The sequence below is a fragment of the Ustilaginoidea virens genome, chromosome 5, assembly GCF_000687475.1.
Source record: "Ustilaginoidea virens chromosome 5, complete sequence".
In the NCBI taxonomy this organism is placed as follows: Eukaryota; Fungi; Ascomycota; class Sordariomycetes; order Hypocreales; family Clavicipitaceae; genus Ustilaginoidea; species Ustilaginoidea virens.
The window spans coordinates 2,343,720-2,356,083 of NC_057320.1; positions in this window are offsets into that span (position 1 = coordinate 2,343,720).

Here is a 12,364-nt window from a genome sequence, read left to right on the forward strand (position 1 = left end):
TATAGAAGGGTGGGTAAAGAGGCTAATTAATGCCTAACTGCGTTTAGAAGGTATTAGTGATATTATGGGTAGCAAGTGTGTGGATTTCCCTATATTCAACGTTATGATTTTCCTATATTCAAAATTGTATTATTTTTACTGCGTTTACTACTGCCCCTTTTTGCCCTTTTATTTTGGCTGCGATATTCAATATTATACCGGCCGTACGGTATAAGCCTATACGAGCCGGCCGCGCGGCACGATAGCGTTATCGCCGGCACAACCTGCCGAGACCGCGCCGCACTTTCTTTTCTATATATGCGCCTTATATCCTAGCGATTGCGATGTTTGCTTCTATAAAAAGAGAAGCTGCTAGTGTCGGAATCGCTATCGCAAGGTGCCTAATTGGGCACACTATAACGAATATGCCGCGTACACCCATTGGGCACAATATAGCCACTTTTGCCCCTTTACCCCTGAGCCCGGTAGGGCACACGGGCAGCCCGGCCCGACTGCGCCAATACACGTAATAACGGCACACGCACAAAAAGGCTACATCATGTAATTACCCTTTTTTACTTCCTTTCTTTCCTTTTAGATAGTCAGTTATTAGTAAAGCAATCAAATCCTTTACTTAGTGACCTCGCAGTACATAATACCACGCGCGCGACCCTACGTACAACTAGGTACCCCGAGTTTATATCAACAATTAGTAAGGTCTTATACAACTAAATACTAATCGAAATCGTAAATACTATTAATAGAATAACTATTAAAAATGCCGCGATTATGGCATATAAGCTATATAGTGGCAATACTATTATTACTTTTATAGAAGAAGTAGCAAAAAGTCTTATTGCCGATATAACTTAGGTCCGACCTGCCTTTAGGTAGGAGGCAGAACTAAACTAATACTTATTTAGCCTTATTATTAAGAGTTTTCCTATAAGCTATATAGCTAATATTGCAATTAAAGAAATCTACCGAAATCTTATTAAAGCGAATAGCGAAAGCTTTATTAGAGCCTCCCCCTGCCGCCTATATAAAACCTTTATATAAGCGCCCTTAATTATAGGCGTAAACTCTATCGATTTTACTAATAAGCTCTATAAGTCTAGTATTATCTACTAGGCAGAAATATTTAAAGCTGAATCCTATAATGACGCCTTATACCTAAAATAATACTATAATTGCTTTAAGTTCGGATATATTGCTGCCTACTATGCAGTAGCCCCATAGTGCGGCTAATACGGTATAGAAAGGCACTTAGAAGGGGAGTAGGCCTACCTAATAGTCTCCTATAGATAAAGGGAGTTATACCTTAATTATAAAAAACCGTACTTAGTATAGTCTTACCTCTATAAAACCTTAAATAAGCAATAGGAATCCGCTAGGAATTCCTATATAAGCTAACCTAGGCTTTTTATAGCGCCCCCTATAATATCTATAATTGCTACCCCTATTATAGAGCAGAATTAATGCTAAGTGTCACGGGCTCGGGCTACGCCCGCGCCATAATGTGGCTAGGACTCGGGCTGCGCCCGTGCCTAGCCTAGGTAGGGTCATATGAGTCAGCGGCACAGGGTCATAGGACTACGCCAGGACCCCGACCCATGCCAACGCATAATTAAATAGACCATCGAGAGCCCCCTATTCGGGTCCTCTCTCTTTCCTCCTTAGTCTATTTAATATATTTATTCGACGCCTATTTACAATAGCCCTAGGGCCAGTCCTTTATATTTAAATAGACTCTCTCAGCCTTACTATTATAACCTTATATTATAGAGCCGATAATGCAGGCTATATAAGATATCGAGATGAGTACACCTAGAGAAACGGGTATAAATAACCCGAGACTATAACGCCCCCGACGTAATACACATACCCAAGTGGAGCAGCTCGCATCAGGGTTATAATAGATAGAGGTATAGATGCAGACTAATATGTAATACCTTGCTGCTATTGCCGCCTCGCTATAGACCCTCCTTATGAACTAGTTAAATAGCTCTTAAAACGCTACCTAACCGGCCCCGGTCGTATAATAGAACGACCCCCTCCCTACTGCTCAAAATACCTAGCTAAAGCGCAAGCCGATCCCGATAGGGGACCCTTTTAATAGTAAAAAGGCTATATTTATAGCCTGGCGGACCTTTATATAACATAAGCTCGAAGTCGATAGGGACTTTATTGGAGATGAGAAGACTTAATAGATATTTATCTTCTAGAACCTATTGTCTATAGTCTAATTATAAATCGCAACCTTCTTTAAGAACAATACGGCTTGCAATTATAATATAATAAAGTTCTTTAAATACCTCTAATATCTCTTTAAAGACCTATACCGGTAGGATCGCGCTATTATTAAGCTTAAGCACTCTTTATGCTAAGGCCCTAAAGAACCTTTTACCGCCTTCTTTATGCGATTTAAGGAAAAACTTACGCTTATTAGCAGTCTCGGTTGGCCTAAGGAAGTTAAGCTAAAATATCTCCGATCGGCGCTTAATGCTTATATAGCTAATAAGATTATTAGCCTTAGGGTCTCTCGTTACGATTACTACTCGGCAGTAGACTGCTATCGATAAATTGCTATCGATATCGAGATTAGCCTAACTATTAACTACTAACCAGGCTCGGCCTATTCCTGACTAATTTACGCCTGGGATTCTAAAGGCGATATATAAATATCGGGCGTTAATAAGCTAGACTTAAAGGGTAATTCGCCTAAAGCAATATAGGTCTCTATAAAACGATATAAAGAATATAGGAAGAAAGGTCTTTATCTTCGATATAGCTCTTCTAAATATTAGAGGAATATATACTACCTACTGCTAGCAATCTAGCTAAATATAGTTAAAGTAGCCTTATTAGACTTATAAGTCGTAGAGGTCGAAAGTAGTAATAAAGATTAGGAAAAAAAATAGCCTTTAAACCTAGTCTTATTAGAGGGCTTAAGATATATATATAGACCCCGGCCTGATTATAGAAAGAATTAAAAGAGATCGCAAAACGAATAGATAGACACCCCTTTTTAGTACCAATCTTATATAAATCCTATACCTTTATTAATACCTTAATCAACTCGGGATATAACTGCTATAGCGCTATAAGCGAAAAGATAGTATAATAGTTAGGCCTCTAACCTATCCGCCTGTTATAACGTAGGGAAATCGGAACGGTAGTAGATATTTAGAGCTATTTAGGAGAACGTAAGGTAATATATTCCTTTATTACCTATATTATCTATATAGCGATCGATATCGATAGATAGCCATCTATAGTTATACTTTATATTATCTTAGGCTTTACCTGCAATATTATCCTTAGGATGCTTTAAATAGAGTACTATAATATTATACTATAGGCGAAGTGGTGCTAATTAAAGATCGGATCGGCAGATAGCCTTATCGTTAAAGAATCGATAAGAAGACAATAGGGCCTAACTATAGTAAATATCTTTAGCTCTATCTTCTATAGTATACTAAAGCGGGCGAAATACTTTAGGGACCGATCGACTTCTTTTATTGCGATAAATTTATAAAAGATAATATGCATCCTCTGCGTTATACTACCACCTTATTAAGACTCTGCCCTACGATCGTAGGAGCTATAGGTACTCCCGATAGAATTATAGGAATTCGCCGACCTTTTTAATAAGGAGAAGGCTTTTAGTCTCCTTCCGCACCAGGGCATATTAGACCACTATATCTGGCTTAAAAAGACTATAGATAGGAGCCAGCTAGACCTACCTTAGGGCCTATTATATAATATACCACGAGACTAATTACTTAAGGTTCGGAGATAAATAATTAATCTAATAGATAAAGGATAGATCTAAGCGAGCTCCTTATCGGTAGTAGTATTAGTCCTACTAGCCAGAAAGGGGAATAGCGGGTGGCATTTTTATATTAACTACCGGGCCCTTAATAAGGTTATAGCCTAAGACTAATACCCCCTCCCTTTAATTAAAAAGATATTGCGATCCTTATCCTAGGCGAAATAGTTTACTAAGGTTAATATACGCATAGCATTCTATAAGATACGTATTATAGAGGGCGATAAATACTTAACCGTATTCCGCATACGATTCGGACTATTTAAATGGCTTATTACGCTATTTAGCCTGACCGGGGCCCTTATAACCTTTTAAAGATATATTAACGGGGCCTTAGGGAATACGCTAGAGACTTTATAACTACTTACCTTGATGATATTCTAATTTATACTAGGGGATTAAAGGCGGACTATATAGGGCGCATTAAGGAAGTCCTTCGATAACTATAAAAGGCTAGCTTAAATTTAGATCTTAATAAATGCGACTTTATAATAAAAGAGGTCTAGTACCTAAGATATATTGTGATGGCTGGAAAAGAAATCTATCTAGACCCTAAAAAGATTAAAGCTATCTAGAACTAGGAAGCACCTACGAAATTAAAAGGCGTTTATAATTTCCTTAGCTTTGCCAATTTCTACCGCGACTTTATCCTAGACTTCTCCCGCCTTATCGACCCTTTAGTTAGATTAATAAAAAAAAGGGTTCTATTCTAATAGTTAGACGAAGAAGAGGCGGCATTCTAGATACTTAAGTAGTATTTTATATTATCTTTAGTTCTTGCTTAATAGGATCCTAATAAAAAAATAGGCCTTAAGGCAGATAGTTCTAGTATAGCCCTTAGTGGCTATCTATCGTAGGTCGGGGAGGACAGTATACTATATCCTATTGTATATTATTCTACTCGCTTATTGGATGCAGAACGGAATTATACTATATACGATAAGGAACTCCTCGCTATTATCTTTTGCCTTAAGGCGTAATTAGCAGAACTTTGCTTAATAGCCTCCCCCTTTATTATCCTTACCGACTATAAGAACCTAAAGTATTTTGCCCGATTATAAGAAATATCTAAGTAATAAGCCTAATAGGCCGAAACTTTAGCGCTTTTTAACTTCTATCTTTAGTATAGGCTAGGGTTATAAGCCTAACGCCTTAATACGCTTTCTCGATAGGAATAAAAGGCAGATAGGGCGGAGCTATAAATCAGCTAGATCCTAAAACCGCTATCTATTTCAGCACTTAATATAGATAGGATAAAAGGCATTAAGACCCTAACCTTAGATTTAGGGGTCACCCTACCTTATAGCCTATATATCTTCGCCGATACTTACCTTTAGGCTCTTTAGGACTAAGCAATATCTAAAGATAGTACGTATTAAGTATAATAGATAGTAGTAACGAATAGAGAGTAACGATTCCCTATAGAGGCAGCAACATAGGAATAAATTGCAGATTATACCCTAAACGCATATAGTATACTGCTTTACCGGGGGCGGGTATAGCTCCTATCGTTCGAGCCCCTAACTATAACGGTGATTTAATAATGCTATAACTCGCCTACAGTAGGTCACCCAGGGAAGAATACTATCTTTTAATTGCTGCAATAGGATTATTATTTCGATAATATATTATCTAAGGTAGTAAGGTTTATTTGGAACTATTAATACTATAAGGCGCATAAGAGCCGCTAACTATAATAAGGTCTGCTATAGCCCTTACCGATCTTAGACTATTTCTAGTCGTAAATATTAGTAGATTTTATAATAGACCTCCCCGCCTATAACTCTTCCGACCTACGCTTCCTTATAGTAATTATTAACCGCTTATTGAAGTATATCTAGCTAAAAGCGATATACTCTATAATAGCTAAAGAGTATGCAGAATAATTCTAATAATACTAATAGCACTTCTATAGATTCCCTAACGAGATTATTAGCGATAGAGGCTTAGATTAGGTAGGATAATTCTAAACGATACTTTATAAGGCAGTTGGGACCGAATAACTCCTCTCGACTATATACTACCCCCAAACCGATAGCAGTATAAAATAAATAAACTAAAAGGTCTAGGCCATCCTTTGTATTATAATCTCCTTTAATTAGTACGATTAGCCTAAGCACCTCGCGGCATACTAACTCGCCCTAAATAACTAGATATTATTAGTAATAGGGTTTAGCCTGAACCGACTCTTTAATAGGTTTGATATACTAATTATTGCGCCGGCCTTAGAGGTAATATTAAGCTTGAAAATACTAAAAGGGTGGGCGGCTCTCTTCCTAGCTAACCTCCGGGAGGGAGGGGAGTTAGCCCAAGCTGCTATCGCTTTTGTATAATAATAATAATAAGATGTAATAAACTATTTACGCTGCCTAGTAGAGCGTTTTTAGGTTAGAGACCGTATATAGCTTAGCCTAAGGAATATTAAGATGAACCGCCTTTATAAAAAGCTCGACTAAGTCTCTACTAAATATACTATTATCGCTATTTTATCCCTACTTACTATCCGGCTTAATATCCCTAAAGGTATCTACCTAGTTTTTTATATCGACTTTATCGAATGGGCTATATCTAATCCGCTCTTAATATAGACTATAATTAATACTAAGCTGGGGCCCTTACTTATTCTCTCGTAAGACTTTAATCAGCTATATAAGGAATATAAGGTTAAGGCAATACTAATGGCGAAAAATGCTTAAAATCGGGGTAAAAACCGCAATATACTAGTTAAATAGAAAGGGTACGATTTACCTATATAGAAACCCCTAGAAAACTTTAAAGATTTAGCGGCATAAAAGGCATTTAAAACTAAATAGGATAATATTCGTATATATAATAGGCCCTCTAGGCTATCGAAATAAGGTCTACTAGACCTATAAACGACGCCTGAATGCCTACTTATAAAAAAAAAAAAAAAAAAAAAAAAAAATAAACTATTAAGCTCGTATGCCCCTCTCTTAGGCTAATACTATCCTCCCCCCTCTCCTACATTATAACTACTATACTCATCGTCATACAGGCCCTCTTTAGCACCATTAGGATCGGCGTACCCCTGCGGCGGCAGCTGCTACAGGGGCGGTAGTAGCGGGGGCAACTGCATATAACCCCTATAGTAGTATCTATAGGGGGTCGGATATACATACAGCAAGTAGGCCTAATACAGACGGTTGCTTATACGACCCTAATATAACGGCGTTCTGGGGGATATATTATGCGGGGAATATAGGGGGGGCTATAATAGAGCCCGATAAGAACGCTGTGGGGTCTGCGGCAGCGGCGGCTAGGGCTGCTATAGCGCTGGGGCGTTCTATAGTGGGTAGTACGGCTGGGCCTCTGGGGGAACCTACGCATCCTACTCGTAGGCAGGCGGTTCCCCGGCATAATAGGTTAGCAAAGGGCAGGCGGGAGGGGGGGCCAGATAGGGCCGGGTAAGAGCCGCTAGATACTGCTTTATCTAGGCATAGTACTCCTAGGCCTCTCGTTATATATCCTATATTATACTTAATATAGGGGCCAGATCGACGACCGACCTAGTTTAGTAGCGGGAGGGAGTTATAGCCTAAGAGATATCGGTTAATGCCTTACCGGTAGTACTATAGGGACTAAAAGCAAGATGCGGGATGCGGGGAGTCATTTAGTTAGCGGCTATAGTATACCGCTATTAGTTATTAAGGGCCTGAAAAGAGGGCGAAAGGATAGTAGCTTAGGCCTTAGTCGTCTCGGTCGCAAGATGTATAGGTTTAATAACGGCAGTACCGTCCTTATATGCCTTAATTTACGCCCGATAGATCTACTAGAGTCTAGGATTGCTAGCAAGCTTAAAGTCGAGCTATATGCATAAGCTATATGCATTTTAGCAGTAAGAGTAGCCCTTACTTTTGCCTTTTCGCATATAGATAGGGAGAATATTAGTCGCCTGCATTTTTCGGTTATATCGCTTATATAAAAACTCTTTATTATGGGCGCATTTATACTCCTTATTAGAGGAATTACCCTCTAATAAATAGTCGCCTATAGCGCGCTATAGCTTATATTTATGCTCTAAAGGGCCGGAGTATTCGGCAGATAAGGCGGTTAGACCGCTCGCAGGTCGCGGGATTTCTATAATATTAGGTTCTATAGGGGTTATTATGCCGCCTACGGCTTAGCCGCTACTAGGGTTCGGCTCGGATATATTTAGGGTCCTAATACGGTCAATTAGGGAAATATAGAGTCGCATCGGGCTCGAACCGATATATATATTAAATGCAGGCAGAGATGGGGTATAGCCTTTTAGAGAATATATAGATAATTAGTCTATTAATATTAGCATTTATTACGACCCTAGGCAGGGGGGATAATATTTACGGTAGGATACCAATAATAATTAAATCGGCTATAGGAAGGAAAAGGAAGGGGAGAAAAAAGATAATAAAAAGGACGCGAGAGAAAACGCACCTTTACCTAGGGGGATTACCTACCGATAGCTAGCGAAAAAATTTTTCACGATACTAATAGCTGCTATAGATAGCTTCCAACTAGTAATACAACGCCGGCCTTCTATACGCTTCTACTATACTATTATCGAATTGACCACTCTATAATACCCCTATATGCATAAACCGGACCCAACGAATAGACTTAAGGTTATCGCGATAAAAACCTAGGCGACCTAATTAGGCCTATATAGAGGAGGGGCAGGTTTTAGAATGCAATTAATTCGATTGCGAGGCGGAGGAGGGGGGTATATCACAGGCTTGGGCTACACCCGCGCCATAATATAGCTAGGACTTGGGCTGCGCCTATGCCTAGCCTAGGTAGGGTCATATGAGTCAGCGGTATAGGGTCACAGGACTACGCCAAGACCCCGACCCGTGCTAACGCATGGTTAAATAGACTATCGAGAGCCCCCTATTCGGGTCCTCTCTCTTTCCTCTTTAGTCTATTTAATATATTTATTCGACGCTTATTCGCAGTAGCCCTAGGGCCAGTCCTTTACACTAAGTAGTTAATATTTTATCCCTAAAAAAACTTATTAAGCGTATTATATTAAAAGGATCTTCCCTATATAAATATAGCTGCCGCCCTAAATTAAGCCGAAGGGGCTCTATCTCTAGAGGAGCGCTTAATGCCAGACTAAACTATATTTTTACTGTATTCTTATAATTAGCCTTAATATTAGGATAGATTAGGCCCCTATCGGCCCTAGAGCTCGCACCTACCTTAGCCCTAACCTCCGACTTTACTATAACTACTAATATATCGCCACTACTAACTCCTATACATCTATCTATATAATATTAGTCCTCTATTAAAATATATAGAAGAAAACCTCCTTTATATAAATAGCACTTTACTATTAAAGCGAACCCGATATTATAGCGATTTAAAAACCTACTACGCCTGGCCGAGCCCTATTAAGCCTAAGCCTTAATAAGTATATATTAGTAGCGCACTATAGACGAGCGGTGATATATATTTATAAGCGGTATAGTCTTAGCATATAGACTACTGAGAAGGGACCTAACTAATATAAGGCATACCTCTTTAAAACTAATATTTACTCTATCTACTCCTTAGGCTATAAATATAATTAGACCACCCCTTTTATAAACTTTATAAGGCTCCCGCCCTAGCCCTAAAGTATATTTATTAGGGATTTTAATATATACTATCCCTTATAGGATAGCCTAGATAAAACCTTATTTAGTATTAATACCCTTTTTAACCTTATAATATAGTAGAGATTTGGCCTTACAACCCCCTATAGCGAAATTATATAGTAAGCGCTAAGTAAAAGAAATAGTACTATTAATTATACCTAGGTTATATAAGACCTCACTATTAAGTATCTCGGCAGTATAGACCTCGCTAGGTCCGATTATATCCTATAGCTTATCTATATTGATATTAGCAACCTATATACCGCCTAAGCCCCTCCGAAAAATAGCTAGAAATCTCTCGATTAAAACCTTATTTAGGCAGAAGCTAAAAACTGCCTTATGCCTACTACTACTATAGCCCCGCTTAGCTCCCCTAAAGAAATAGATATATATACTAAATAGCTTACCTACTAATTTAAAGAGATTATAGATATTATAGCCCTAAAGAAAACCCTTAGAGCCCCTACTATAGAACTATAGTAGAATAACTATACTAAAATAGCCGCTATTGCCGTAAAGAAAGTATACCGGAAGTAGGTATTATATTATACCCCTAAAAATTATAGGGCCGCCTAAGACGCAAAAGCTATCTAAACTTAGGTTATATAAAAAGAGAGATAATGCTCTTAGAGAGAGGCATTAAAAAAGCTATAATATAAAATATAAACCTTTAGTCTTTAGAACGATAGGCTAGATTATATAGCAGCCTCCCCCTTAAGTCTAAAGAGATCTTACTATTTAAATATACTAGCCTTAATCACCTTTTGGCAACTATATATAGCGAAAAAGTATAAGTTTTTGCTTAATATTTCTTCCTTTAATTTTATATAATATTCGAAGATATACTAGACTTAACCTTCCCTTAGCTTACTAATATAGAATTCCCGCTATATAAAAGATTTATATACGAAGAGGTCTATACCGCCCTTTACTATATAGCTAGCTAAAAGGCCCTAGGACTAGATAAGCTACCTATAGGATTCCTTAAGGTATATAGCCCCCCCTAATTATAGTTTTTACCTACCTTTTTAATAAGTTATACCGCACTAGGCACTACCCGGCCTAATTTTAGGAGGCCTATATAGTTATACTAAAAAAGCTAGGAAAAAAACTAAAGGAATACTCTAAAGCAGGAGGCTAGAAATTAATATCCTTATTTAATTTAACCGGTAAAGTCCTAAAAGCTATAGTAATATGCTAGCTTACTACTGCCTTTAAGGAGGGCAACCTACTCCTAGACCTTTAGATAAGAAATAGAGCTAATTATTTTATAAATATAGCCTTTAGCATTCTTATAGAAGTAGTTCGTATAATATAATACTATAGTAAGATCGCCTCGTTCTTATAGCTCGATATATTTATAGCTTTTAATATAGTAAATTATACTTAACTTATCTACTTATTACTAGAAAAGGGATTACTACTATAGATTGCGGTATAGGTCTATAGCTTTACCGCCTCTCGTATAATATAAATCCACTTTAAGGGCAAATTAATTAATAATCTACCTATTAATGCTAGGGTCCTATAAGGGTCCCCCTTTTCTTTTATCCTCTTCTTAATTTATATTATACTATTTTATAAAAGGCTTAAAGAAATAGCTTCTATTATTACCCTTAGATTTATAAATAATACTAATATTATAGCGTATAAGAGGAGTATAGGGGAGATCTAGGCCTTATTTAAAAAGGTATAAAAGATCTATAACGAGTGGTCTAAATAAGCTAGGCTTAATTTTAACCTAGGGAAAAGTAAGCTTATCTATTTTATATATGCTTATAAGGCAGATAAAATATCGGTCCGACTTAGGACCGTAATAATTTAGCTAAAGTAGTATATTTACTTCCTAGGGGTCGAAATCTACTATAAACTTTAATAGCGTGAATACTATATAAAGATAGCTAAAAAGCTCGAGCAGTAGTAATTCGCCCTTATAGTAATAGCGGCCTCTATATAGGGATATTAATACTAAGAGGCTTAATTAATCTATATATAGGTTATTCGCATTATTATTGCTTTTAGCGTAAAAGTCTAGTATACCCCTACTGTTGATATAAACTCGGGGTACCCAGTTGTACGTAGGGTCGCGCGCATAGTATTATGTACCGTAAGGTCACTAAGTAAAGGATTTGATTGCTTTACTAATGACTGACTATCTAAAAGGAAAAAAAGGAAGCAAAAGAGGGTAATTACACGATATAGCCTTTTTGTGCATGCCGTGGTTACATGCATCGGCGCAGTCGGGCCGGGCTGCCCGTATGCCCTACCGGGCTCAGGGGTAAAGGGGCAAAAGTGGCCACATCGTGCGCAACGGGTATACGCGGCACATCCGTCGCAATATGCCCAATTAGGCACCTTACGATAGCGATTCCGACACTAGCAGCTTCTCTTTTTATAGAAGTAAATATCGGAATTGCTAGGATGTAAGGCGCACATATAGAAAAGAAAGTGCGGCTTAGTCTCGGCAGGTTGTATCGCCAATAATGCTATCGCGCCGCGCGGCCGGCTTATACAGCCTCATACCATACTGTTGAAATCAGCGCCTTTTTAGCTGTATTTTGGTACTGGCCTCGCTACCGTACGACGTCTCTACGTTGAGATATCGCGGTGGCTATACCAGGCGCTACGGTGGGGCACAGCGCCCCACAACGCCGATTACAGTGGGCCACAGCGCCGGTCACGGCACCGGTACAGCGACCCACAATCCGGCCACAGCAGCCGGTCACAGTGGGCCATAGGGCCCACAATAGGCGGCGCATTTCTACGGGATTACCAAATGGGCAAACCTTGCTAATACCAGCACTTTCGGCTTTCTACATACAGTCACCCGCTACACCGGTCATTTACGGCAGACCGATATAGGGCTTCCGGCCCGTACGGCAGGCTATTATAGGGCATCCGGCATACCGCTATA